Here is a 27,924-nt window from a genome sequence, read left to right on the forward strand (position 1 = left end):
CAGAAATGATAAGATTAAAAGTGAGTAGCATCTTGCTTTTGTTCTTAGGTTATGTGTCACGATTCATTAGAAGCAAAAGTAGATGTACGTATATTGCTAATGTATCAAGAACTGCAAACAGTATGGGCCCTACTTTGTCTTGACTGAAAAATATACGTGTAATTAGTATATTGCTTTGCTGTAACAACTTTCCGCTTCTCCTTCTTCTATTCTTGCCTCTTCTCTTTCTCCTCTTCTTAATTCAGGGCCCCTAGAACACGGAGCTTGAGGTGAATTTTGTTATTGCTTTGTGGGGGGTGTGTAATTCCAGGCGAGTGAGAGTGAGGACAAAGAGAAAATGATGAATGAAGGAGGAAAGCAAATACAAGGTGTTATGGAGTTGGCCACAGTGGCATGAGAAAGCATAGCTGGATGCTTGGTCCCACAAGTTATCTCCTGGGAGGCCGTGTGAAACAACTACATCTTGGAACAGATTTTTATCTGGATCCATTTATTTCACGGTTTCTCCTGTTCTTTTTTGATGTTGTTTCTCATTGGTCAGAATTTACTCCAAGGGGCTTTGTTTCCCCTGCATTTACTCTGCCTCTCTGGGCAGCCTCTGCAGAAGCGAGCATCTGCTTGGATCTGGTTGCATCAGGCCTGGGCTTGGAGATATTTTTACTCCTGTCATGGGGGTGTGGTGGAGTTCACGCTAAGCTAGTCCTGCTCTCCAGGAGGCTGAGTGTATCTGTGATGATCTTAGCAGCAGTAGCTGTTACACCATTACACCATTAGACTGGCAAGAATCCTGGGACTGCACTGTTCTGAATCCTGGGAAGGGGCTGAGGCCTGAGAGACAGGTGGGCCGAGCAGGTCTGGGACATCACATAAACTATGTTCAGTACAGTCTTTACAAAATTGACTAAAATGATGACAAACAAAAACAGTTGCTGTTGTGTCGACTCCGATGGATGAAGACCACATATGTTTCAGAGTAGAACTGTGTGCCATAGGGTTTTCAATGGCTGATTGCCAGGACTTTCTTCCTAGATACCTCTGGGTAGATTCAAATCACCAACCTCTTGGTTATTAGCTGAGTGCTTAACCAATTGCGCCACCCAGGGTTCCTAACTAAAATGATAGAATCTTAAAATGCTCATTTGTATTTCCACAACAATCATGTTGTTGTTAGTTGCTGTCGTATCAGCTCCAGCTCATGGCGACCTGATTAATAACAAAATGTTGCCTGATTCTGTGTCATCTTCATGCTCATTGGTATGTTTGAATCCATTATTGCGGCCACTGTGTCAGTCCATCTCATTGAGGGTTTCCTTTGCCTTCTCTAGCCCTCCGTTTTATGAAACATGATATCCTTCTGCAGTGATCAGTCCCTCCTGGTGACACTCCAAAGTAAGCAAATCAAAGTCTCAGACAATATTCTGTGATCCCTAGGGTTTTCATTGGCTGATTTTCAGAGTACATCATGAGGCCTTTTTTACTAGTTCTTCTTAGTCTGAAAGTTCTGCTGAAACCTGTCCACCATGGGTGAGCCTACTGGTATGTGAAATACAGGTGGTATAACTTCAGCATCATAGCAATCTGTAAGCCACCACCGTATGACAAACTAACAGACGGGTGGTGGACAGTGGTCATACCAGCCCAAAATACAGAGCTGCTAGCTAGACGTCTAGAATACCCAGGAACTCCCTCCCCAACCAAGAATTATCTGGCCCAAAATGTTATCTAGCTTGAGAAACTGTGCTAGAGATCTAGTTTGTTGATTGTAGGGTGAATTTAGCCTTTTATTTAGCAACTGGACTGAAAAATCTCAATTTCAGCCTAGCCTGGCCACTTAGAAGATCCAGTCAGTGCCTGTGTGTGGAATCAGTGCCGCAGAGCAGAGGGGCTGGAGCTCCAAGAAGAGCAGCAGGAGAGAGCCCAGGGCAGACTTCACATGTTTAAAAATTTATCCTGTCTGGAGGGGAGATGGGAGGGTAGAGAGGGTTAGAAACTGGCAAAATTGTCACGAAAGGAGAGACTGAAAGGGCTGACTCATTAGGGGGAGAGTAAGTGGGAGTATGGAGTAAGGTGTACATAAGCTTATATGTGACAGACTGACTTGATTTGTAAATGTTCACTTAAAGCTCAATAAAAATTATTAAAAAATAAATAAATAAAATAAAAATTTATCCTTAGCGAAGTCTGCAGTGAGAAGACAGGTTGAGCTTTGATCTTTACTTCCCCCTCCTCCATTCTGCATTTGTGTGCTCATTGTGTTCAAGACCAAGAATTCGGGCTAGAATTATAAAGTCTGCATACTTGGATAACTTACGGCATAAACATACATCTGTGAGCCACAACACCATTTATAGCAGTTTTCCACTGGGAAAAAAGTGTTATGTTGCAAACCTGCGAATAATTATGTTATTGAAGTACTACTTATGGTATATAAACTCAAGGCCTGGGGCATTAATGAGAACTGGCCTAGTATTTATTTAAAATCTTTTTCTATATCACAATTTGAAGAACTCTCTCAGAGTTTTTTAAAATCACTTTTGTTATTACTATGAGTAGATTGAACTATTAAAAAAAAAGTTGCCGTCAAGTCAGTTGCGACTTACAGAGACCCCATGTGTTACAGAGTAGAACTGCATTTTCATGGCAGTGACCTTTTGGACACGGATCCCAGGCCTTTCTTCGGAAGTGCCTCTGTATGGGTTTGAACTGCCACCCTTTCAATTAGTAGCCAAGTGTTTAAACTATACAAGAGTAGGGATATATGTTTTATTTATGGATGTATCCAACAAGGCTAGGATTGTGACTGGTTCATACAATATGTATTTGTTGACTATAACTTTTGCTCTGTTGTAGTAGAAATGACAATTGTTATGAGAAAATGAGAAGAATATACAAATACACAAGTAATTAAAACTCAAATACCATTGTGTTTTTCTTTTTGTCTGAGCTAGTTAACATAACAGGCTTCCCAGGCCCGTGAAAGTCTGGTCTCCTTTCAAATTATTATCACAGACTGGCTTTTAAAGTGCCTGAAATGGGTGTTTTCTACTTTCTCCCCTAGATATTTATACTTATGGAATCAAACAGACGTGTAGCTGAGCCCTGTTTCAGCCCCTTACAGCTGTGTAACTTTAGGAGGTTTACCTGAACTTTCTAAGCCTCAGTTTCCTCTGTGTAAAACTCATAGTATTAAATGAGTTAATATAATGGGCTTAGTTCAGTGCCTATAGCAAACCAAGCATGCAAAAATGTTCGCTACTATTAATATTGTATGCTGTCTAAAAATTGGTTGTATCAGAGTTTAGAATTTGGAAATATTTTGTCACCACTATATTTACTAGCGGTACAGTCTTGCTTTCAAGAACGATTTGTTTTTTTACAAGTGTTTCACGTGCTTTTGTTTGATTTTTATTTTAGGGGAAATCCTTCTGTTTTTCGATTCTTTTATATCAGAATCCAACTTTTGGTTTTCAGACCTTAACATAATAACGTTATAATGTTAATGTGGTTAAAAAAAGTATGATTTTCATTAGAGAAAACTAATAGTTGAAGCCTTACACACGCACACACACACACACACACACACACACAATTCTGTGTGTCAACATCTCCTTATAATTAAATGTGGTTTGGCAAATATTATTTGTCGGTAGGATGATGTGTGGTGATTTTGGAACCAGAGAGGGGCATTGACAACACTGTCCTAAAAGTTTATGTGGAGTTTGAAAGCTGTTAGTCAACCCCTGGGAACATCTAGAAAACTAGAGCTTTGTTCAGAGTCTTGATGTTCATTTCATCTTTTTACGTCCTCCTCTCTCCTTGCCTTGATAACTCACCTCTGGCACTTCACACACCTCCTTTGCTTTTTTCTTACCGAAAATCAGCTGTTTCTAGGCATGAATGAAAACGGGAAATCAAAGCAATGTGTGTCAAAAGTTTGACAGTTTCGAAGAATATTTTTTATTACTTCTTATTTCAGAGCTATTCTTAAGTATTGTGTCCTTCAAGATACATTACGCCATGGTGATGGGGATAGGAGGACAGTAATTGCTGCAATCATATTCGTATTTAAAATCACCAGGGAAAATAGACATGTACAAAATAACCAGGACTGTACAAACTGAGTTTCCGCCATAAATAACATTGTGTCTTAAACAAGGGGCAAACAACAATAGCTGTAATCTATTGTGTGTTTATTATACGCAGGGTATTCGGCTGTGCACTTTATATGAATTATTTCATTTAACTCTCACAATGAGATGTACATTACCTAATTTACAATCTAGAGACTAAAGTATAAAAATTGTTACTTGCCCAAAGTCCCACACATAGCAAGTTACAGAGCCAGGATTCAAACCCAGGCAGAACCTCACTAGCATAGAAGTCAGTTTACTTATTATTTTAGCTTTCCAAGATGTAGTTAAAAATTACATAGTTCTTGTATCTTAATGATAGGAGAAATCAAAGATGGGCCAGAACTAAATTTCTCTGTCTTTCTCTTCCCCTTCAAATCTATACTCTACCCATCTCTTAAACCCTGTGTTAATATTGGAGCCCTGGTGGCGCAGTGGTTAAGAGCTATGGCTGCTAACCAAAAGATGGGCAGTTCCAATTCACTAGCTGCTCCTTGGAAAGCCTATGGGGCAGTTCTGCCCTGTCCTAAAGGGTCACTTTTATGACTTGGAATCGACTCGAAGACAATGGGGTTGGTTTTTTTGGTGTTAATATTAAAATTGCCAACAGAACACGACCAAGTCAGGGAATTGGATAATTTTTTTTTTATTAACTTTTATTGAGCTTTAAGTGAACGTTTACAAATCAATTCAGACTGTCACATATGAGTTTATATACACCTTACTCCATACTCCCACTTGCTCTCCCCCTAATGAGTCAGCCCTTCCAGTCTCTCGTGACAATTTTGCCAGCTTCCAACTATCTCTATCCTCCCATCCCCTCTCCAGACAGGAGATGCCAACACAGTCTCAAGTGTCTACCTGATATAAATAGCTCACTCTTCATCAGCATCCCTCTCCTACCCACTGTCCAGTCCCTTTCATGTCTGATGAGTTGTCTTTGGGAATGGTTCCTGTCCTGGGCCAACAGAAGGTTTGGGGACCATGACCGCCGGGATTCCTCTAGTCTCAGTCAGACCATTAAGTATGGTTTTTTTGTGAGAATTTGGGGTCTGCATCCCACTGATCTCCTGCTCCCTCAGGGGTTCTCTGTTGTGCTCCCTGTCAGGGCAGTCATCGATTGTGGCCGGGCACCAACTAGTTCTTCTGGTCTCAGGATGATGTAGGTCTCTGGTTCATGTGGCCCTTTCTGTCTCTTGGGCTCTTAGTTATCGTGTGACCTTGGTGTTTCTTCATTCTCCTTTGCTCCAGGTGGGTTGAGACCAATTGATGCATCTTAGATGGCCGCTTGTTAGCATTTAAGACCCCAGACGCCACATTTCAAAGTGGGATGCAGAATGCTTTCATAGTAGAGTTTATTGTGCCAATTGACATAGAAGTCCCCTTAAACCATGATCCCCAAACCCCCACCCTTGCTCCGCTGACCTTTGAAGCATTCATTTTATCCTGGAAACTTCTTTGCTTTTGGTCCAGTCCAGTTGAGCTGATCTTTCACGTATTGAGTATTGTCCTTCCCTTCATCTAAAGCAGTTCTTATCTACTAACTAATCAATAAAAAACCCTCTCCCACCCTCCCTCCCTCCCCGCCTCATAACCACAAAAGTATGTGTTCTTCTCAGTTTATACTATTTCTCAAGATCTTATAATAGTGGTCTTATAGGAATTGGATAATTTTATACCCTTATTTAGAATTTACCATCAGAGTTATAGTCACTTTTGTTTACTTTTTTTTTTTGAACTAAGAATTATTCATTTTCTTAAATATTCTTTTCTCAACACTTTAGGAAAAAAAAAAAAGAAGATACCTGGAAATGGTCCAAATGGATGATCTTTTTTCTTTAGCATTTAATAGAGAATTAGCTTCCCTAGTGGCAATGTCTGAAGAGTTCATTTCAGACCATTATTTTTCTAATTTGGAAAGTTTTCATCCGTGGCTAGTGATCATGGCTAGTGACTTTGAAAAAACTCGTTACATCACAACTCAGCTTCCAAACGAAAAGCAACAAAGATATTAGAGATGTTATACTTTAAATACATGCCAGTTTTCTATTCCCTTAAATGGTTGGACAAATTTAAGCTCTGAAGTACTAGTATGTAGGCAGAACAATACCTAAAGGAATAGATATAAAGAAGTAGTGCTTACCAAATGTATAATGAGTCTTGATATGAACAGTGGCCAATGGACTTATTATTGGGATCTTTGAAATATTGTTTCTTTTTTCCAGAATTCAGGGTTTGCGTGTTTTGAATATATTTGTAGGGAAGCTTTTGGGGAGCGTTTCTTCGTTGGACTTGTTTGTTCTTTGACTTACCTAAACATGTCCTGGAAGTTTCCCACTCTCTGCCTTTATTACTGGTGTGTTGGGAGCCCTGGTTCAAAATAGCCATGCAAACAAGCCAGTCAACCAACCATGCATCTGTTTGGAGGAAGAGATGCAGAAGTAGAGCATCTTTGGTAAGGTTAGGGGCTCTCAGGGTAGTATGAATGAATGAATGAATTATAATTAATTGGAATTAGTTTGGTTTCTTCGGTGTCCTGAGGAAACGTGAGTTTACCTGGAGAGTGCAGGGTAAAGAAAGAGTTTGGGAAGAAGGAAAGTCAGTAGTTTTAAAAGTTTTTATTTTATTTTGGTAAGTAAATATATAAAACAGAACATCTGTTATTTCAACATAGAGGGCACTTTGATTTGTGGAGTGGTCTACCGGATGGGTGCATCGTAATGGCACTAGGAGCTATTAGGAGGTAAGAGGGAAGAGTAAAAATAAAGTTGAAGGATACCAAAGAGAAATTACCACTAAAAATTTTTGTCAGACTGGAGGTATTCCCAGGAGATGGCATAAAATGCTTTTTGACTTTCTCTTCCTTTCTTGGCTGCAATTTTTCTTATTCCCAAGACTCAAATTTCAGACCATACAGCTAGTGCTATATTTGAGTCTTAATATGAGTTCAATAAGTTATACTGGGTTGACCTGGGGACCTGTCATCCTTTGTTAAAGCCTTTCTATGGGAAGAATACAGAGGATAACACTTGAGAATTTTAAGGAGCCTTAGAAAGCATCCAACCCAGTGGCTTTTAAACTTATTTTAGATTCAGAAACCTTTTTTCAAAGAAAATTTTGCTCTAATAAAAAGCAAAGCTGATCTGAGGGTGGAGATGGTAGCCCTGCCAATCAACACTTCCTAAGGCCCCTATCCCTTTAACCCAAGGTTGTCTGGCTCTAATGGGAGCTTGGGCTTTGAGACACACTTTTTGCAGTCCTTGATCTGAACAAACATGTTTGTTTACTGGTGAGGGAAGCCCAGTGATGTTTAGAAACTTGATAAAATGAGTTAAGAACAGACTCACTCTAGTTACCAGCCCAGTGTGCTTGACATGGCACCGAGGTTCTCTAGCAATAAAAACACCTGACTCAGTGTCTCTAACACAATGTCTGGCACAGAAAAGACACTCAAAAGTAGGTGTTGTGGAGTGAATGCAACACATGAATGACTAAGCACTGAGCTAAAGATTAACAGAGTGTCTAAGTGTGTGGTGCCCTGACTCTTTTTGAAGATAGCTTGGGAATTGCCTATGCTTGGGAAATAAACCAAGGGAGAATTGAGCAGAAGTATTATTTTTGCAAGATTTTTTTCTCTAGTCCAGATCTTTCTTTTCATCATGAGAAATATTAAGTTCCATGAGGACAGGGAGCATGTCTGTCTTCACAGGTGTTCACCATTCATACCTCCTATGACCAGTGCCTAACATAGCGTCTGGGACAAATCAGGCACTCAAAAACTATTTGATGAGTACACTGTTAACTGGAATCCACCATCCAGATGACCCTCAACTCCACAATCAATGCGTTTGAAACTAAACTCATTTCCTTCTGTGTTTCTGGTATTGGTTAAAGGCATCAATACGGACACACTCCCCAATGCCAGAAGAAATCTGGGAGCCCATTTATCTACCTCCTTCACTCCCCTCCCCCAGTCTAATGGTTATTAAATTCTGATCACTTTACCTTCTCGGTATTTCTTAAATTTGCTTTTTCTTTATGGCCTCAAGGATACTCCTTTAGGGCATGACCTTTGCATTTCTTTCCTGGACTGTTTATTTATTGCATTGGCCCCTTTACAGGTCTACTTGCTTCCAGTCGGTGTCTACTTGCCCCTTCCTCTTCTTGAGAGACTGGCCTTGTCAAAAGTGACATCTTCTGTTGGAACCCTGCTTGAAACTATTTAATGTCTCCCTAGCTACTGTGAGATTGTCTGAAACCCTTAATTAGCACAGCATTCAAGTAACTTTTTCAGCCTCATTTCATGCCCTTTTAATATACGTTCCATTCTCATCTTCTCCTAAATTACCTGTGTTGTTTAATGTACTATCCTCTCTCATATCTATTCACTCTTCTTTGTGTCTATGGTGCCCTTCTGTCCCTCTTTTCTACTTTGAAATTTCTTATCTTTTAAGACATATTTCAAATCTCTAATTCTTTTGACCTTTCCGGCAGCTCTCCTGACCCCCATCCCCACCTCTGTAGAGATGGAGCACATCTATTATAACCTTCTGAATTCTAAGATAATCGGTTTCATGGTAACGTTGCCATTGGACTATGAACTTGATGTAGAGACTCCTCCTTACTTACTCCTGAGGTAGCCTGGTCTTTCACACAGACAAGGTTTTGTTGTGGGTTACTCACATTAATTTGTATGTGATATTTATTTAAAACTCCTAGCGAGATGCAATCCCATTTTCTTCAACTGTATTTATGAGATGACATTAAAGATGTTCTACGTGTCTACTTTGTAGAACTTCCAATGGCAAGATGTTAGTAATGAGTATAGTAATAGCCTGGCTTCAGCAAATTGAAACTCAAGTATTACAGTTGCATTAGTAGCTTTAATTATTTTTCTTCACTGAAAAGCTTATGAATATTCTTGTGACTAGTAGTTACATAGATCATACTGTCCAGTTCTTCACGTGTGATGCCTTTGTGTAAAATGTAAAATGACGTAGATAATTCCATTCAATCAAAAAGCAAAGATTTTATACAGCCAATGTACTTTTAATAACTTAAAAATTATTTATTAAATGCTTATTGTTCTCCAGGCACTCTTTCAGGCCCTGGAAATTCAGTAGTTAACCAAAGAGTTGCAAAAAAGATAGCAGTCGAATCACGGGAGGGGAGAAAAAACAGGGTTATTTTCTCTTCGCTTGTGTCTTTTCTTCTTCAAGTTCAAGAATTTGAATGAGCTCATTAATCATGAATGAGGAAGTTTATTTGCTTTATATATTGCTATTAAAGACATTTATAATACCTAGGCTACACAACATCTGCTCTTCAGCAACTCATTTTTCTTTTCTTTTTAACGTTAAACTTCCCAATCTGGAAAAAAAGAAGCAGATGGCATAGGGTCTATGTATACCCTGCCAAAAATTAGCCAAGACTCCTGGATTTATTATAGTTTTGCATCCTGTTTCTTCTGATTACCACTAGCCCCTGGGGACTGGATCTCTTATTTCATTAAATTCTAGACATGGGAGATATTAGGTGTATGGAGCTCCAAGTCTATTTAAATCTGCCTTGAGGAATAGCAGGAGCAGGTTGTGAAGATTTCTTTTAATCCATGGAAATGGCACCTGTCTTACATCAACCCACTCCTTGTTTTTGTTTTGTTTTAAGTCACATGAACAAGACAACACATGGGAGCCTTTTTTTCCACTTCTGCTTTCAGAGGGTAGGAAGGAGTGATTTTTATCTTTAAGATCTGAAAATGAACCCCCCTTGCTCATATTTGAGTCTTCATGTTGTGTTTCAATTTTTAATGGCATTTGAGATGCAAAGGATGCTATTCTGTTTTAGACCCTTTTCTCCCTCCAGGTTTTATTTAGATGAATCTTGGATCTTGGGTAGATGTTTGCCCCAAAGTTGTATTGACAAAGGCATCTGGGCAGATCCCAATTCAAAACAATATTTAATGCTGGGAATCGTCCAGAAACAGCTGCCAGCTCACATTATATTATAGGAGTGCTGGCACGGATGGTGCACTGCATGGAACATTTTGCATTTACCACTTATGTACTGACAGCTGGGCTTCTTAGAAATTATATTTAATGTTGTAAAGAGCAGTACATCAGGCACAACATCCTGGGATAGAGGTGAGCATTGCTGCCCTGCCTAAACCAGTCCAGGTGGAAGGCAGGTTGTTGTGCAGCGAGCCCTTGTTTGCATACTGTTTTGTTCAGATAGCTCCAAGAATGGAATGTTCTTTTTTTTTTTTTTTTCCTTTCGAGTATGACTCAGTTATAGTCCCTGAAAGGAGCATGAAATATGTCCCTTGGTTTAATTTAATATCATTTTTTAAATTTGTTGTTATTTCTCACTGCAAAGGATTGCTGTTTTGATTTTTAAAGAGAGTGTGAAGTTTATAGGCTTTATAGTAAACGTTAATAAGTGTTTTAAATTTTGGTTCAAGATAATAAGCTGTGTGTTGGATGGGAGGGAAAACAAAAACTGTTGCTTTTTTTTGAAGGTATAGACCAAACATACTTTTCAATATATTTTTAAAAAATATCAGAGGTAAAGAATACTGGGTTTGCTAAATATGTGATTTAAATACGGGAGCTCATGAAATATATGTTGGATCTCTGATCAATTCGAGCTAATTATCCAAAAGGAATATAACACAAAAAAAAAAAAAATTTTTTTTTTTTCCATAGGAGAGGAAGCAAAATTCATGAACTGAAGTAGAATGCCATTTGTGGTAAATCTGGACAGATTTTCTTATTCGAATATGAGAAAGCATGATTTCATGCTGATTAATCACATTTATTTCTTGGGCTAAAATAAGCATATATCTGGAACACAGTCTTAAATAAAGCCTGAAAATAGCACTTGGAAAGCCTATTTCATCTCCTGGCTTGATTTGATTTAGTGTACAGATTTAAAAATATCTTACTCAAAGAATATTTGAAAAATCACTACATGTATTTTAACTGCTATAATTTACTGTAAAATTTTATTTACAGATATGATACTGCTGATTTGATTTACAACTGTACATTCTGTCATATGACCTTTTTTTGACCATTACCTTGGCTAGTAATTTGGTGAATGCTCAGAATTGAATGTTCTCTTATGCTTTGCCATACAGCACAACAGAAAATCATATTATGGCTAGATTCAGTAAGCCAGGCCAAGAGTGTTTTCCCCAAATGGGAGAGTTGTATATGTGCTTTAACATCCTTATAGTATGTATGCCAAGTGCCATTTATCTTAAGCCTCAAATTCTTATATGAAAATACGTAAAGTGTAAATAATTGAAAAAAAAAAAGGCTAGAACAACTTAAGGAGTGCTTTTTATCAGAATAATTTAAGCTTTATGCTAGTGCTAAAAACTGTAGTGAAAGTGGTGATTAGGTGTTGATTTATAGAAAAACGGGAGAAGATGGACCCTAGATGAGATCAACTAATTGATTTCATTATATATGCAACGATCAGTCATTAAGCAACTGTTATATACGTTGTGCTAGGCAGTAAGGATGCAATGATGAATTAGACGCAGATCCTTCAAAGAGAGCACAGATGAGTGGATTGAACAAATAAGTGAACAGACCTTCGCAGGAGAGTAAGGAAAGAGCTAGGGCAGGAATTCGCATTGGGATGTGGTCTAGCATGAGAGGTACTTAGCATAGGTTTGAAGAGTGAGTTAGGAGAGGGTTCCTGGGGGAGGAGATACTAAACTTGAGTCCCAGATAGTAAGTGAGAGCTGGGGAAGCCAGGAGGAGAGGCATTCCTGGCAAAGAGGGTCAGCTTAACCAATATTTACAGGAGACAGGATGATGCCTTAGGAAAAGTAATGGTGGAGGAGAGTGTAAGGAAGGGAATAGAGAGGTGGGACTACGTCTTTGACTGTTTACCAACCAAGTAGTAGTTTTTCAGGCTGTCTCTTAATATTGTTAACTGCATAGACCCAGTAAGGATCACAGGAGTGGGAGTACAGTCAATCTCTGGGTAGGGCCATGGATGCTACTGGGATGTCTCTGGGATTCTCAGTGGCTCTTCACCTTTTGTCAGAGTTAAACCTGCACAATCTCCTGGGCACTCTGTGCTGTAGGGAACGTGGTTATACTTTGGGTTAAAATTATTTGCTTTCTCTTGGAGCATAAGAATTCAATCTTAGCTCCTTTTTATTCTTGAGAAATGTATTTTTCTACTTCACAGAGGGAGAATTGAGCTGTGCTCACTTTGAAAACTTGGAAAAAGCTTTTATATGCTCCAGGGTCCCTGCCTTCTCATTACTGGAATGAATGGACCAAAAGATGGTCTCTTTGGTTTTGGGTTTTTAAGGCTTTCATTACATCATTATCATTTACTTTGCTACTTCTCTGCCATTTATCATTCCAGAATGCACTGGGGAGTAAAAGACTTCTAAAATACCTCCAAGTACCTGAACATTCCCTTGCAAGCTCTAATTGAAGGTTGTTATTTTCTATTTTAGTATTGGCCATCTCAACAAGCTCTGTAAAGACTCGAAACTTAAAAAATAGAACATTTGGAAAGAACAAACAATTATGGCAGTAGTAAGCATAAAGCAGATTTTCACAGTTGCTTAACAGATTTCTTTTTGCTATCCCTTGGGAGATTCGCAGTTTGAACTTCCAGCTGCTAGACACATGGTGAACACCTGTACTTTGATGCCCTTAATATCCTCCCTTGATTTCCTAATAGGATTAGAGTGTCTGTTACAGCCCTGCTGGTCATGGTTATTTCAGCCATAGTGATGATGCCTGCTATCTTCTGCCAGCTCCACAAATTCACACGCTGATCCTTGTTTGCACTTCATCGCCAGGGGTAAAAGGAATCATTGAAATAAAACACACAGTAAAATATAATCGTCCCAAGCTTTGTAGTTTTCTTGGTCCTTTATCCAAAAAACCCAAGCCCATTGCCATCAAGTCGATTCTGACTCATAGTGACCCTGCAGGACAGAGTAGAACTGCCACATAGAGTTTCCAGGGAGCGGTGGTAGATTCGAATTGCTGACCTTTTGGTTAGCAGCCGAGTTTTTAACTATTTGGCTCATTAGGATGATGAAAATCAGAGAAAATGAGGTGGGAGTTCCTGGATAAAATTAGGTAGCAAGGTACTCATATTATGCAGTCTCAGGACATTCTAAAATGTGAGAGTAATGCCTGGGTGGAGGCACAATTTCACCTAGGAAAATCACAGAAAAGATGCAGTCAGTGTATACATACATACATACATACATATATATGTATAGATGGAAACCCTGGTGGCTTAGTGGTTAAGTACTACAGCTGCTAACAAAAAGGTCGGCAGTTCGAATCCGCCAGGTGCTTCTTGGAAACTCTACGGGGCAGTTCTACTCTGTCCTATAGGGTCGCTATGAGTCAGAATCGACTCGACGGCAGTGGGTTTATATATATCTATATATATAAAAATCTACCCTTGAAAAACAAAAAGAAGCAGTTATCTGAAATTTGGTTGGTGGTTGTCAGTATTAGTAAATAAAATTCTAGTAAAATCTCTGTAAGACATCAACATTAAAAATAATGGAAGGCCTGAACTAGGTTTAAAATTATCATCTGTAAATGTACTATATTTAGAAATTAAAAATGCTAATTGAGGGCTTTTGAATCTGTTTAAGTGTAATTGGTGGTTTTATATGTAGATTTGAAATTCTTATTAAAATCTTCTTGTGTGTTAAAATAAGAGATGCAGTGCACTGAGAATTTTCTCACAATTTACAGCCAACTATTGACACATTCTTGAAAATAAAAACTAGTATCTTTAAAAAAAATTTTTTTTTATAGTACTTCAGGTGAAGGTTTACAGAGCAAATGAGCTTCTCATTAAACAATTAATACACATATCGTTTTGTGACATTGGTTGCCAACCCCACGACATGTCAACACTGCCTGCTTCTCAAATTTGGGTTCCCTCATTACCAGCTTTCCTGTCCCCTTCCGCCTTCTCATCCTTGCCCCGGGCTGGTGTGTCCATTTAGTCTTGTTTTATGGGCCTGTCTAATCTTCAGCTGAAGGGTGAACCTCAGGAGTGACTTTATTACTGAGCTGTAAGGGTGTCTGGGGGGCCATACTCTAGGGGCTTCTCTAGTCTCTGTCAGACCAGTAAGTCTGTTTTTTTTTTTTTTTTTTTTTTGGTGAGTTAGAATTTTGTTCTACGTTTTTCTCCAGCTCTGTATGGGACCCTGTATCGAGATCCCTGTCAGAGCAGTTAGTGGTGGTAGCCGGGCACCATCTAGTTAGGCTGGACTCAGTCAGGTGGAAGCTGTGGTAGTTGTGGTCCGTTAGTCCTTTGGGCTAATCTTTCCCTTGTGTCCTTGGTTTTCTTCATTCTCTTTTGCTCCAGACGGGGTTGAGACCAGTAGAGTATCTTGGATGGCCACTCACAAGCTTTTAAAACCCCAGACACTACTCACCAAAGTAGAATGTAGAACATTTTCTTTATAAACTATGTTATGCCAATTGAGCAAGACGGTGCCTGAGACCATGGTTCCCATAGCCCTTAGCCCAGTAACTTGGTCCCTTAGGAAGTTTGGATATGCCTTTGGAGCTTCCATGACCTTGCCTAGTACAAGTTGTGCTGGCTTCTCCAGTACTGTGTACTGTCTTACCCTTCACCAGAGTTACCACTTATCTCTTGTCTGCTTAGTGGAAACTAGTATCTTGGCAGATACACACCAGACTTGTATTTCATAGTCTATTCATTTTCTGGTTTTCTTCCAAAAAAAAAGTTTAAAAGTGTGGGGAATATATGACTATCATTTTTTAAATTCAGATTTAATTATTACTTAGTAGACGAAGGCTACTGCTAGAACAAATTCTGTTGTTTTATGTTAAAAAAAAGTCTTCCCTTCTACTTAATGAAATACTTTCGTTATCCTTGAAAAAAAATTTGTAGTGTTCTTATTATTTTGTCAGCCTACACTTTTTGACCTTGACACTTTTCTTCTTCAGATATTATTTCAAAGCTTAACAGTTGAATAGGAGCCACCAGAATGGAAGATATTTGTAGTTAATTCAAAAGTTTTAATGAGAAAATGTAACTCTTAAGTTAAAAAATTTGGTTATACCTTCAGCAGTAAATATTAATTAAATATATGCCAGCACCTTCTGTCTTATCCTACAGGTTATTAAAAATATATTAGTATAGTTCCACATAGACTTTTGAGTCAGAGAATTTAGGGCTCAAGACTTGGCCTTGCCCGTTTTTTTACCTTTAGAAACTGTGAAGAAATTAACTTAATCTCTAAGCCTACAGCTTTCTCATTTGTATAATGTTTTAATAACTTTATCATAGAATTTTTGTGAGGATTAAATGAGGTAGTAAGCATGATATGGCTAGTTATTATTACATTATCTTTTAATGTTAAGTGTTTAATGTATTAATGCTTAATTAGTATTATTTAGTAGTATTTAATTTACTAACGTTTAATTATCTATTAATAAATTTAATTATCTAAAATATTTTATTTAATGTAGTAGACAATTCATAATGTTTCTTGGCATCCCCACCATGCTAGAAATATGTCTGTGTTATTGTTTGGAAAATAATATTCTAAAATTCATCATGAAGGAATATGCAGTACAGTGGACATCAGCGCATTTACCGAGCCATCGTGAACATGCCATTTGTATTAAGTCTTATAAAAGCGCTCTTAGGGGGTTTGAGCATTTCTTGAAACACCAAGAAATCAAAGGAAAATGAAATATATGTGATTTTAAAGTAAAGCTAATTTCTGATGAGGCTAACAAGTAACGGAGTGGAAAGCTGGGGACTCGCTAAGGGAGAGTAGGAATTGCTTGACAAGGTTTTGCACCATAAGGCAAAGGAAACACGCCTGCAGTCTTATACCAAGTGACTATTATAAAGTGATTGAAAGTAATGAGATGCTGTGGACTGTGGCTACAATTTGGAAAAGATAGGCAGGAGAGAGTAGAAATACGCTTCATGAAGAAAAGGTTGAAACTAGTAGAGTAGTTTAATAGATTCAAAAAGGGAAAACATGACATCTGTTATTTACTGTAAATACAGTGAAGGTGATAAATTAACTGAAATATAGTATGTGAAATGCTTAGGTAATTTTTTGGTATTATTATGAAATGAGGAACCCTGATGGTGCAGTGGTTGAGAGCTATAGCTGCTAAGCAAAAGGTTGGCAGTTCAAATCCACCAGTTGCTCCTTGGAAACCCTATGGAACAGTTCTACTCTGTCTTATAGGGCCTCTATGAGTCCGAATCGACTCAATAGCAGTGGTTTTTTTGTATGACATGAAGATTACCTGTGGTTATTACTACTACTGCTACTGCTAGCTGGCACAAACAGCTAAACACTCAGCTATTAATGGAAAGGTTGGTGGTTCAAATCCACACAGAGGCCTGGGTAGATTACTTCTGAAAGATCACAGCCATTGAAAACCCAATGGAGCACAGTTGTACTCTGAAACACATGGGTCACCATGAGTTGGCATTGACTCGATGGCAACAGGTTGTGTATGTTAGATTGCCAAACTGTTTTGGTGTTAGGCTCAAAAGAGCAGAGAAAATCCTCCATAAGTAATATATTTACTGCTTTTTATGCACTAGATTCTGTGTTAGGTGCTTTATGTGTATTGTCTCCTGTAATATTTATACCAACTCTTTGAGGTAGATTCTAATATCTTCTAAGTACAGATGAACAAACTGAGACTTGGATTGAAGGGTTTTTTTTTAGGATTAGAGCCAAGATTTGAACCCAGGAAGTCTGGCTGCTAACCACCATAAGGAACTGATTTAATGCTTTCTCACAATGAGAGATTGGAAATGGTTTAAAGGCAGGTGGAACTCCTCTTGGAGGCTGGAACATCGTAGTCTTTAGTGTCTTGAAGAAAGCAAGAACAGCAAAGTAAAAAATAATGGTGGCACCATTCTTATTTTTAAAGCATTAGAACTATATGAGGTTTCTGTTCACATAGATGGCAAAGGGGTTCATTTGGAAGGGATTTGAAAGGATTTAATGAAAGGCATTGTTGTTATTCTTTTAGCCACATTATTTTTACATGGGGGCATGCCATGGCTTGAAACCCTCTTGGTATCACAGAGCAATTAAAACGGCAATAAAAAAGTAGAACGCAGACCACATCATTATGGCAGTATCTAATTGTACCACTGTGACATTTTGCTTATTGTACCTTGTCTTTTCTTAAATTCTTTGAACTAAAAATCTTTGTTCAAATATAATCTTAACAGTGAGGACTTGGCATTTTCCACTTACTTATGAATGCTGCACTCCCAGTATTCATTTCCTGTGCTGTGTCTCCCTCATGCTCATGACACTTGTCTTTTAGCATATCATATGACTGACTTCTGTGTATCTTTTGCTACAGGTTATCCCCCTTCAGTGAAAACCTTGTGACAGCAAGGGTTTCTGTCTGTTTTATTCATTCATTTATCTCCAGAGCCTGAATGCCACATATGAGGCACTTAATAAATATTTGCTGAATGGATAAAAGGTGCCTTTTCAGGGATAAAAGGTGCGTTTTCAGGGATAAAAGGCTGAAATGCTTGTCTAGAACAATGAGTGAAGGAACTTGAGAGTTATTTTTCTTAAGAAAACCCAACAGGTTTGAAAAGGAGTTTCAGGAACTGTTAGCCATAAAATAAAAATAATCCAGAAAGTGAATGAAGGCATCTGGGAAGTCAACCCAGATCAAAGAGGAGGAAACTTGAGGAATAAGGCCACAGCAACTTCATCCCTGAAGTAAAAGTTCAGTCCTATAATGGTGAGGAAAAGAAAAAATTGAAAGCAGGTTCAGAGAGGTGATAAAATTTCACTAACCCTGAAATAGGACAGAGTAACATCCAAGCCTGGCATCGGTGAAAATCAGGACAAGGAATCTAGGGCCTCATAAACAGAATCAGCCCAGCAACATGGGTGTCAGTCTTTTGTTCCCTTATCATAAGGACACTATGTACTTATTTCTATGTTTTTGTAGTTTTGCCATTAAATGCCTAACAAAGTTCTCTGAATAATTTTGACATTGGCTCAGCTTAACTAAGGAACAAAGCATTTCGGCCCCCCCTAGACAAATGTGGTTTGAAGCATTGGAATGCTTAAGGGGGAAGCGGAGGGTAGCAGATGTGGAGTTGGGAAACAAGGTGGAGTCAGGGGGAACTGGACAGAGAGTAGGAACAGTTGGGATTGGGTAAATATCCATGATTTCCCTCCGTGGTGCCCGTGGTCATAGGACATAGATTTTCCCTGGATTCAGTCAACCCAAATGTGGAGAACTTATTTTGTTGCACCCTGAGAAATGCTTTTTAAGTTTCTCTGGGTCTACTTGAAGGTCACTAGTATGCGGGAAAGAGCCTGGGACTGTTTTGTTAACTCCTCTTTTCCACATGCCTAATCTTTATGCTGATTCAAACAATTGCACAAACTCCTAACAGAACATTTTTGGCTGTTTACACGACACCAAAGAATTGTTTTGACAGAAAACCTCCTAATTCAGCAAAAAAGTCGGTACTGGTTCAAAACAAGGGTGTTCATGCAGTGTTTTTTATCAAGCGTGCCAAAGTGCACTGTAGTTCAGTGTCAGTGTCTGTCTCTGGAGTTGCTGGAGTTTGGAGATTTAGGATGGGCGAGCCTGGAGAAGCCTCAGGGACCACGAAGGACTCCTCTGTAGAATGTTGCCTCATTCTCTGCTCGCTGTACTGCATCCCAGCAGGGTTGGTTTGTTTGTAGATGATGGATTTAGACTTTGCAGTAATGTGGATCTAACCCTACTTCCCACCAGCTGAGAATCATTTCTTTAGTCCAGTGTTTTTCAAAGCATGATCCTTTGCACACTGGATCAGCTGTATACTTTCAGTGGATCTCAAATTGACCTGAAAAGTACATATAAGAATCTTACAATATGAAACAATATATAAAATCGAACTTTTTATTAAAAGGTAGGTTACAAGAAATTCTGTTTCAGTCCTTCGGTGTCCAAAAGAGCTGTTTCCCCTGCGCGGTAGGATTGGGTGTATGTGTAGGGGGCATGTACTATTTGGTACCGTCAATGGTCTAGAGTCAAAAAAGGTTGGAGGGTTAATTCTCAGAACCAATTTTTAATTCTTATGAAGATATGTAAAAGCCTTTAATGTTTGAACCAGGTTTCCAGATTCTTAAAATTTCAGACCTGTTTCTGGATGGCCAAGGGAAAGGCAGAGAGGGAGAGAGGCAGTCCAGGCAGTGAGAGGACAAAACCTTCTCTTACTGATGGTGAGTTTAACCCTTAAATAGCTTGCTAGCAGAGTTCAGCAGCATTTTTGATTGCAGTTGATTATCTCTGCTCAGTCCTGCCAATGACGTCAGTCACAAGTGTAGTACTACAAATGAGCTTAAGAGTTAGTGCTACCATGGTAGAGTGACAGGAAAATGGCATGAAGTGGAAAGCAAGGGCAGCATTTAAGATGAAAGTATTTGCTTCTGTTGGGAAACAATTCATAATTCAGCAAACATGGAACAAGTTGCTTTTAAACCATTGAATCTTCTTTTATTGATTAGTATCGTGGGAGGCAACTTACTTTTTCAGAAATATAAGGAGTCTTACTGAGTTCAACATGTGTGTGATACAGATGGTTAACATGATTGGCTACTAACTGAAAGGATAAAAGTTCATGTCTACCCAGGGGTGCTGAGGAAGAAAGGCCTGGCAGTCCACTCCTGAAAAAGTCAGCCATTGAAAGCCCTATGAAGCACCGTTGTACTCTGACACACAAGGGGTCACCATGAGCTGGAATCTTCTTGATGACAGCTGTTTTTTTTAAGCTGATTTCAACAGGGGCATGGCAATCACTTCCTCTTTCCTACCCTACTCCTTTCCTCAGTTTCCTCAGACCATCATTGACTCTTTGAACCTGTTTTATATAAAGGACGTTTAACATGTAAAGATATTAGAAAAAGAATCCCTGCCCTCAGAGAGCTGTAAATCTAAAAGGGGATAAAGCAAAACACATAAGCACTTATAATGCAAGATACAGTTTAGAGAACAGGTACAAATTGCTAAAGGGCCCAGAGAATAAGATGCAGAAAACGGATTGTTTCCTTATTGAAGGATACAGAAGAGGTTAGACAAGCCTTCTTGAAAGAAATAACATTCGAATTGTGTTTTGAAGGATAAATGTGATGTAAGCAGATAGAGTTGGAGGCAGAAAGCATTCCAGGTAAGGGGACAAGGCCAGAAAAGTGTACTGCTTGTCTCAGGGAACTGGGAGTAGCCTGAAAGTTAGGGAGTTTGTCAGAGACAAGGCTGGGGACGTTAATTGGCACTGATTCTTGGAAAGTTCTGGTGCCAGGCTAAGGAATTTAAGCTTCTTCTGATCTGGGAGAACAGTCGGGAATGTTGTGGAGGAAGTCTCTTCATGGGATAGATGATTAGTCTAAATTACTTCTCTGATACCTTCTAATAGTATCACCGTTTGAGCCAATCATTTTATTCTTGTAAAATATTTCAGACTGAATTCCAAAAATTAAATCATAAAGCTAAAGCACTTGCCAGGTGCTTTGTTTTGTACACTCGGCATCGTTTTGCTTTTTTGGGATTCAACGTGGAAAGTAGTGCAGAGGAAGAATTGTGTCATTTAGATTTTTCAGTTGGTGTTCAAGAATGTGGTAGTAGACTATAAATAGAAGAGAAATTCTGAGTGTAGTTAATGGCTCTCTATCAGTTTTACTCATTAGTGTCATTAAAAATAAATAACTGAAAGTTGTAATTAACATGATGGAAGTAAAAAGAATAATATGTTTTTTATTCAGAAAGAATAATCTAAAGGAGTAAAATAAAAGTAATAATGGTAGTTTTTAGAAATATTTTTAAGGAGTAAATTTGAAAACCAAGTTAAGTTTAATCCTGCTGCCAACATTGGTAATTCATAGTCATATGGATAGTAAAATGCCCAAAATTCAGCAAGAAAATGAAGAACAAGAAAATAGAAATAAATGTACTGTATGGTGTGTGAATGTTTGTTGGTGTGTACTAATCAGTGTTCCTTCTCTTTCCAGAATGCTCAGTTGAGTGCAGTTAGGATTTAGAGTTCTTACTGTAAATTTGTGTTTTCCAGTGGAGATGAAAGTAGAAGGTAATGTAATTAGTTTAACTTTTCCAGAAAAAAAAAAAAAAATTCTGTTTAACTGTATAGCTTCTTTTCAAGATAAAAAAAATTTTGAAAGTTGGTCTAAGAATTAAAACATTGAGGGATTTTATCATCTCTTTAGTTCAATGCCACTTAAAACATGGAACATTTTAATTAAGAGAAAAGCTCAGCATGTTGATTTTCTTGATATATGCAAATGCACTCAGTGTAAATTTAGTCTTGAAATTTTTTGTAACCTTTTGACTGGGGGAAAAAAAATCTAAGCAGTCTCTATGCAGACCTTTTTCTTCAGATGAATTCCACAAAACTAGAGGATAATTAATGGTGGTGATTATGAGTTCAAAGGCTGGTCCATGCTTTTTTCTTCCTCTTTTCTTATTTTCAAATTGTATTTGCACTACAGTTCTGGGAGAGTGATGAACAAAATCAAACCAAATCAAACCCGTTGCCGTTGGGTCAATTCTGACTCATAGTGACCCCATAGGACGGAGTAGAACTGCCCCACAGGGTTTCCGAGGAGCGGCTGGTGGATTGGAACTGTTGACCTTTTGGTTAGCAGCCTGAGCTCTTAACCACTGAGATACTAGGAACAAGAAGTTTAAAAAAATAAATAGAGGAGAAGGGATTTGGGCTTACAGAATAAGAGATCATTTTTACTTGTGGCAAAATTTGTTAACTTTGACAGATTATTTTGTAGCCAAAAATTTTTTTTTTAAGAGAAACTTGTGCCCCATATTTGAAAATCTCTGTGGAAACTAGATGTTTATAGTTTAAGTTGAATAAGTTGAAAAAAAAAAAAAACTTAAAATAGTTCTTCCCCACCTCTTAGATTAAGCAAGTATATTTCCTTTGAAAAGAGTATACACATTTTAGAAACTTTGAGAATTGCATATTATACAAGTAAGCATTTCTCTTGAATCAAGTTTGAGTAGAATACTTTTGCTGAAAATGATAGAATTCCCAGAGGAAATCTTGGGATAATCTTTGTTCAATTTTGGGCAAACCCCTTTAATGTATAATGTGTTCATTGGCATTTGGATAATTTAATCTGTCAATGAGCTATCCTTATCCCCAGTAGTTAATTGAAGCTAAGATGGTTTGCGCTCTTTCTGATTTATTAATTGCACAACATAGTTTTCACAGCTCAATTTGTTTTAATTGCCAAAGCAAATTATTTTGCACCTTTTTTTTCTGCTAGTATTTACCCTGTCATCTCCCATACATTAGAGAGGATATATAAAATGAACTCTGGCCTTTCCTGGGTATCATGCTTTTTTAGAAATAGCTCTCATTAGGCCTTTTTTTAGTTTTCTTTTAGCATTAACAACAAACTTGAGTCACAGCATGTGAAGCAGGGACAGACGGAGGGCTCCCCCTCTAAAAATATGTATAGGATATTTCCTTTTTATCTTACTGTCTAACCCTAAACTTCTTTAGTTTTTATCACTGCTACTGCCTTAGGCATATTGTCTGGTCTTTGAAACAAGTGAGATATTCTTGTCTCTGCCCCTTTTGATAGCCAGTGAATCATTTCCAAATCTAGGGATTCAAATTTCTTAAGCACCTGTAATAAAGAAAAATAAGATCCCATAATTTAGGGGATTAAAACAATGAGAGGACAACTAATTAAACCTCTGAGAATTAAAACTTTTCAGAATATCATTAAGAGTAAAATGCAAAGTGTAAACTTGATTATACCTGAAGTGTGTAGGCTTGGGTTAAAAAACAAAAAACAAAAAACCAACAACCTGTTGCTGTTAAGTCAGTTCTGACTCATAGCCACCCTATAAGACAGAGAAGAACTGCCCCATAGGGTTTCCAAGGAGTGGCTGGTAGATTCAAACTGTCTGCCTTTTTGTTAGCAGCCAAGCTCCTAACCGCTGTGCCATGAGGCTCAGGTTAGAACCTGTAAAATGCTGTGTGTGTATCACAGTGCTAGGCTCAGAGAATGTACTCAGCTAAAGTTCGCTGAGTGATTAGAAAATTATTATCCATCTAAAATGATTTGGATGCAGTCTGGTATATATTCAGACCGTTTATACCAAATCATTCGGTTATTTATTTATTAATATTTAAATACCTATTATATGTTAGACACATTGCCAGATGCTTACATCTTAACAAATGCAGCTGTTTAATGATTTACATGTGAAACATACTACTATTTAAAACTTTTCTTTTTCCATTCAGCTTTTTTAGTGTTATGTACAGTTAGTCTGTTGGGTATTCAGAAAGCAGCTGCTGCAATGGAAGTAGCTGAGAGACCATGTTAAAAGCACTGCAGGACACTCAGTTTTGACTAAAGTGCTGTCTTTTCCCTTAAAAAGAATATAACAAATTTGTGAGTGTTTTGAATTAGTTATGCTGTAACTACCTTTCGGAAGATATTTAGGGCAGAGCAGCCTCATTGGTCTGTGGCTGTAGGTTGGGAGGAGAGTGAGGGTAGGACAAACAGACCAAACAGTAGGACACAGTAATTATCCATGTTGGGAGCAGGAGTGTGCCCTAGAAATGCCAAGGGGGAGGGAGCTCATCCGGCTGAAGGAATTACAGCATCTTCACAGTCTAGAAGGCAAGTGAGATCACCTGTGAAGGATGTCTGTATCCTGGGCAGAGATGGGATCACTGGAAATATAAAGTGACTAAAGAAGGGAAAAAAAGCAAAAAAAGCAAAACAAGCAAAACAAACAAGCCCAAGCCTGTTGTTGTCAAGTCACCTTTGACTCATGGCGTCCCCATGGATTTCAGAGTAGAATTGCTGTCCACAAGGTTTTCAATGGCTATGATGTTTCAGAAGTAGGATCACCAGGCCTTTCTTCTGAGGCACTGCTGCATGAATTCAAAACTCCAGCCTTTCGGTAGTAGCCAAACACAAACAATTTGTAACACCCAGAGACCTGTAAAGTGGCTAAACCAAACCAAAACCAAACCTGTTGCCGTTGAGTTGATTTCTACTCATAGTGACCCTATAGAACAGAGTAGAACTGCCCCATAGGGTTTCCAAAGAGCACCTGGTAGATTCGAACTACCGGCCTTTTGGTTAGCAGCAGAGCTCTTAACCGCTGCGCCACCAGGACTCCCGTAAAGTGGCTTGGAGGTGCTAATTCTGTGAGTGCAATATGCATGCACTTTGTGCCCTTTCTAGGGCAAAGCAAGAATATTATTAAAATTATATTTTTGGAAAAATGTGAGCTTGTATCTGACAAAAGAGCAAGTAGTTCAGAATGGCTGGACCTTAGCATAGACGTAGTGGGCTCTGGGGAAATGGGCAAATTTATGACCATGTTGTGGAAGGCTTTATGTTTCAGACTGAGGACTTTGTACTTACGTAAGTAGGCAGTGGGAATCCATTGAAGGCCTGTGATCAGAATAATACAATAAAAGTGCATTTTGGGAGGATTAATTTAGCCATGTTGTGTAGGATGGGGTTGGAGTGTGAAGGAAGTACAGTTTGGAAGTTATTGTGGATAATTCAGGGGACATAGAAAATGCAAGACTGTGGCTGACCCAGCCTTGATTCTCACTGTTAGTTGATTTGGTGCTCTTGCCCATTCTGAATGTTTAGATACTGCTAATCTAGGGACTTTTTCTTCCCTTCTGTTGTGAAAAACTAAAAATCTTTTTATGGAGAGATTTTGAAACAAAATGTTAATTACTCTGAGTCATGTGAACTGAAGCTGTTCTGGAGTAGCAAAAAGCAGTCTTGATAAAGCACTACTACAAGAGACAACACTTTGGATTATAATTTAAGGATAAAATGTGAAGCATGATTTCAAAACATTAAAAATGCAATTTGATATTTAGTACTTTTTAATGCTTGTGTGACCACTTTTTGAAGTACATTTAGGAATATCTGTATATATTTTTATGTTTAGTATCGATTACATGGCAGACTTGAATAGTAATTAAAAAAAAATCTTTCCTGTGTGGAATCAGTAAGAAAAGTATTCTCTACTATACAAATCCTTCAAAATATATTTATTTAAATTAACAATGTCACAGACAATGTGTTAGGCAGGGGTGTTACTTCTAGAACTTTCTACCAAGTAAGGAATCCAAGATTTTTCATGATTAATTTGTCTTTCAGGTTCGTCTACGTGGCTTCTCATTATTCTCCTCTAGACCAGATGCTCCAGTCAAATCGTACACAATTTGTACTTTAATTCCTCTGCCTTTATTATATTATGCTGTTCTTGTCGCTGGAATGTTCTTTTTTTTTTTTTCTTTCAATTTCTGCTTTTTTAAGAACTGTTTATAAAATACCATAGAAATCAGCAAAAAATAAAAAATAGCCTCATATGTTTTCAGTTATTAGGAGTTTGTAGAACACTTTCCTATGAATTATCTCATTTCAAGTCTCAAAGCAATCCTGAGACCAAGAACATTAAACTGTTCTGACACAGTAATAATTTAAAATTAAGATATGCTCAAAAGAGCCTTGAGCCTGCCTAAGTCTTCATATGAGTTCATTGTTTTCTTTCCGATATTCTAGAAATGTACCATTTGAACTTTATGGGTAAGATGTCAGTTTGTTTTGAGAACAGTCTTTCGTCTTCTCCCCACTGCCTCTGTTACATTATGAGTCTCTTACCTATTATAATTGAGGCTAATTACAAAATGTATAATTACTGAAGATAAGGCAGCATATAAGTCAATTAAATACCTCCTAGAGTTTTTTTTTTAGAGGTACTACTTGAAATCAACTCCATGGTGCCAGGTAAGCAATTTAACACAATTTTCAATATTTTTCAAAAATTTCTTTTAATATCCTGCATATGTACCCTTGCAAAGCTACACTGAATTATTAAAAAGGGCAGTAATGACAGACAGGAAACATTTAAAAAATCCATTACACTCTTGGTATAATGAAAAAGGTTAAAGAATATCAGTATTTACAGCAGCATATCAAATTGTTTATATCTATCAATTATTGAAACTGTCAAAAATGTTATAGAAGGGATTGTAATTTATTAGCAATTTTAAGTTGTGTCAGTATATTTCATGAATTTTATGTATGTTATTAATATACAGAGCTCATATTTAAATTCTGTAATTTATCAGTGTCACCCTTATGATTAGACTGAAACAATGCCTCGCTTAATTGAATATTTCAGTTCACAGGATCATCTTTCACCTCTGTTTTGGCAAGATTTTGACTACTGGTTTTAGCTCAAGTTCATGTATTTAAGTTTGACTTGCTTCAGTTAACGTTAATATTGAGTGCCTGTGAGGTGCCTAGTTAAGTGAGTAGTGGACGTTCCTCTTGATGGATTCCTGAGTCATAGAACTCTGGCCAATAATGAAGCAATCTGAATAATTATAACAAAGTTCAGGGTAACACAAATTCAGAGTTGCTTCCTTTTCCTCACAAGATCCTAAATGTATAAGTTTATTTCTGTAACAAAATCACACAGTGAACACCAATTGATTATTCTACAGTAGGAATGTTAACCAGAGCATAGCGTTAAAGAAAAAAGGGTCAGAGAACTTGCATCCTCTAATTAAAGAAAAGCAAGAAGCCAAGAAAAGGGCCAATATCAAGAAGTCAAAAAGATGTTTAGGCTAATAATGGAAGGATAGAGGAAGAGGTTAATCAGGCTTTGGAGAATCCAAAGAGTCGGCTAGCAAATCCGGGACTTAACCCCAATTCTGTCTGACACTAAAGTTAGGCAGTTCTTTTTCATCTCTGCTGTCCTGCTTCCATAAATAGATGTCATGAAGCAGTGTGTTAGAGCTAAATTGATGAATCAAATGTAGTAGTGTTAAAGGTTTATAAGGACAAATACTAAGTTCTACACTTAGATTCAAATAAACAACAGTGAAAGAATGTATGAGATGTGGATAAACGGTAGCATGTGTCAAGAAGATTTGTTTAACGTAAGCTCAACATTTGTCAACACTCTGACAAGGCCAGCAAAGACTGTGCCCTGGACAGCGTTAGAAGCACAATATTAAGAACAAATGAGATGAGAGTGCCATTTTATATTGGTTACCCATGTTTTCAGTCTTGGTATCTTTATTGGTCTTACACTTGAGGAGAAAATTTGACCAACTAAATTTTTATTTAGAAAAGCAAAACAACAAAATGATGAAAAGAATGAAAAGTGTTTCATCTGCTGTTAGGTAGCCTGGGTGGGCATGATAGAAGCCACGAGATGGATTGACACAATGGCTGCAACAGTGGGCTCAAACAGAGCAACGATTGTAAGGATGGCACAGGACCGGGCAGTGTTTCATTCTGTGGTACATAGGGTCTCTATGAGTCGGAACTGACTGATGGCACCTAACGACAACAACAACAGCATCGATTTATTTAAAAATGACAATAATAAACCAATTACATGTTTACATATTTGACATTTTTATGAAAATAATGTACTAATTTTTTAAAAACAAAACAGTAGGAAAAGGAGCAATATTTATTTACATTTTTCCAAATCTTTTTAATGCCTGGCTTAATGAAAGACACCTGAACTCTCATGTCTGCATTTGCGTTCAGCCTCTTATGATAGCATACATCGTATAACCACAGGGAAACTCTACTTTACACTCATGAAAGAATGAAAATGAAAAACACAAATAATGGCTCAGTATTATTAGAAAACAGTTTAGACCTCACAGACCCCACAAAGAGTTTCAGGAA

General features: G+C 37.9%; 1 protein-coding gene across 1 annotated transcript in view; it reads left to right on the forward strand.

The window, feature by feature from the left end:
- Positions 1-27,924, forward strand: part of PLXDC2 (plexin domain containing 2) — a 540,324-nt gene that overhangs the window by 40,433 nt on the left and 471,967 nt on the right. The window lies entirely within an intron of this gene.

This window comes from Loxodonta africana, chromosome 4, assembly GCF_030014295.1.
Source record: "Loxodonta africana isolate mLoxAfr1 chromosome 4, mLoxAfr1.hap2, whole genome shotgun sequence".
Lineage (NCBI taxonomy): Eukaryota > Metazoa > Chordata > Mammalia > Proboscidea > Elephantidae > Loxodonta > Loxodonta africana.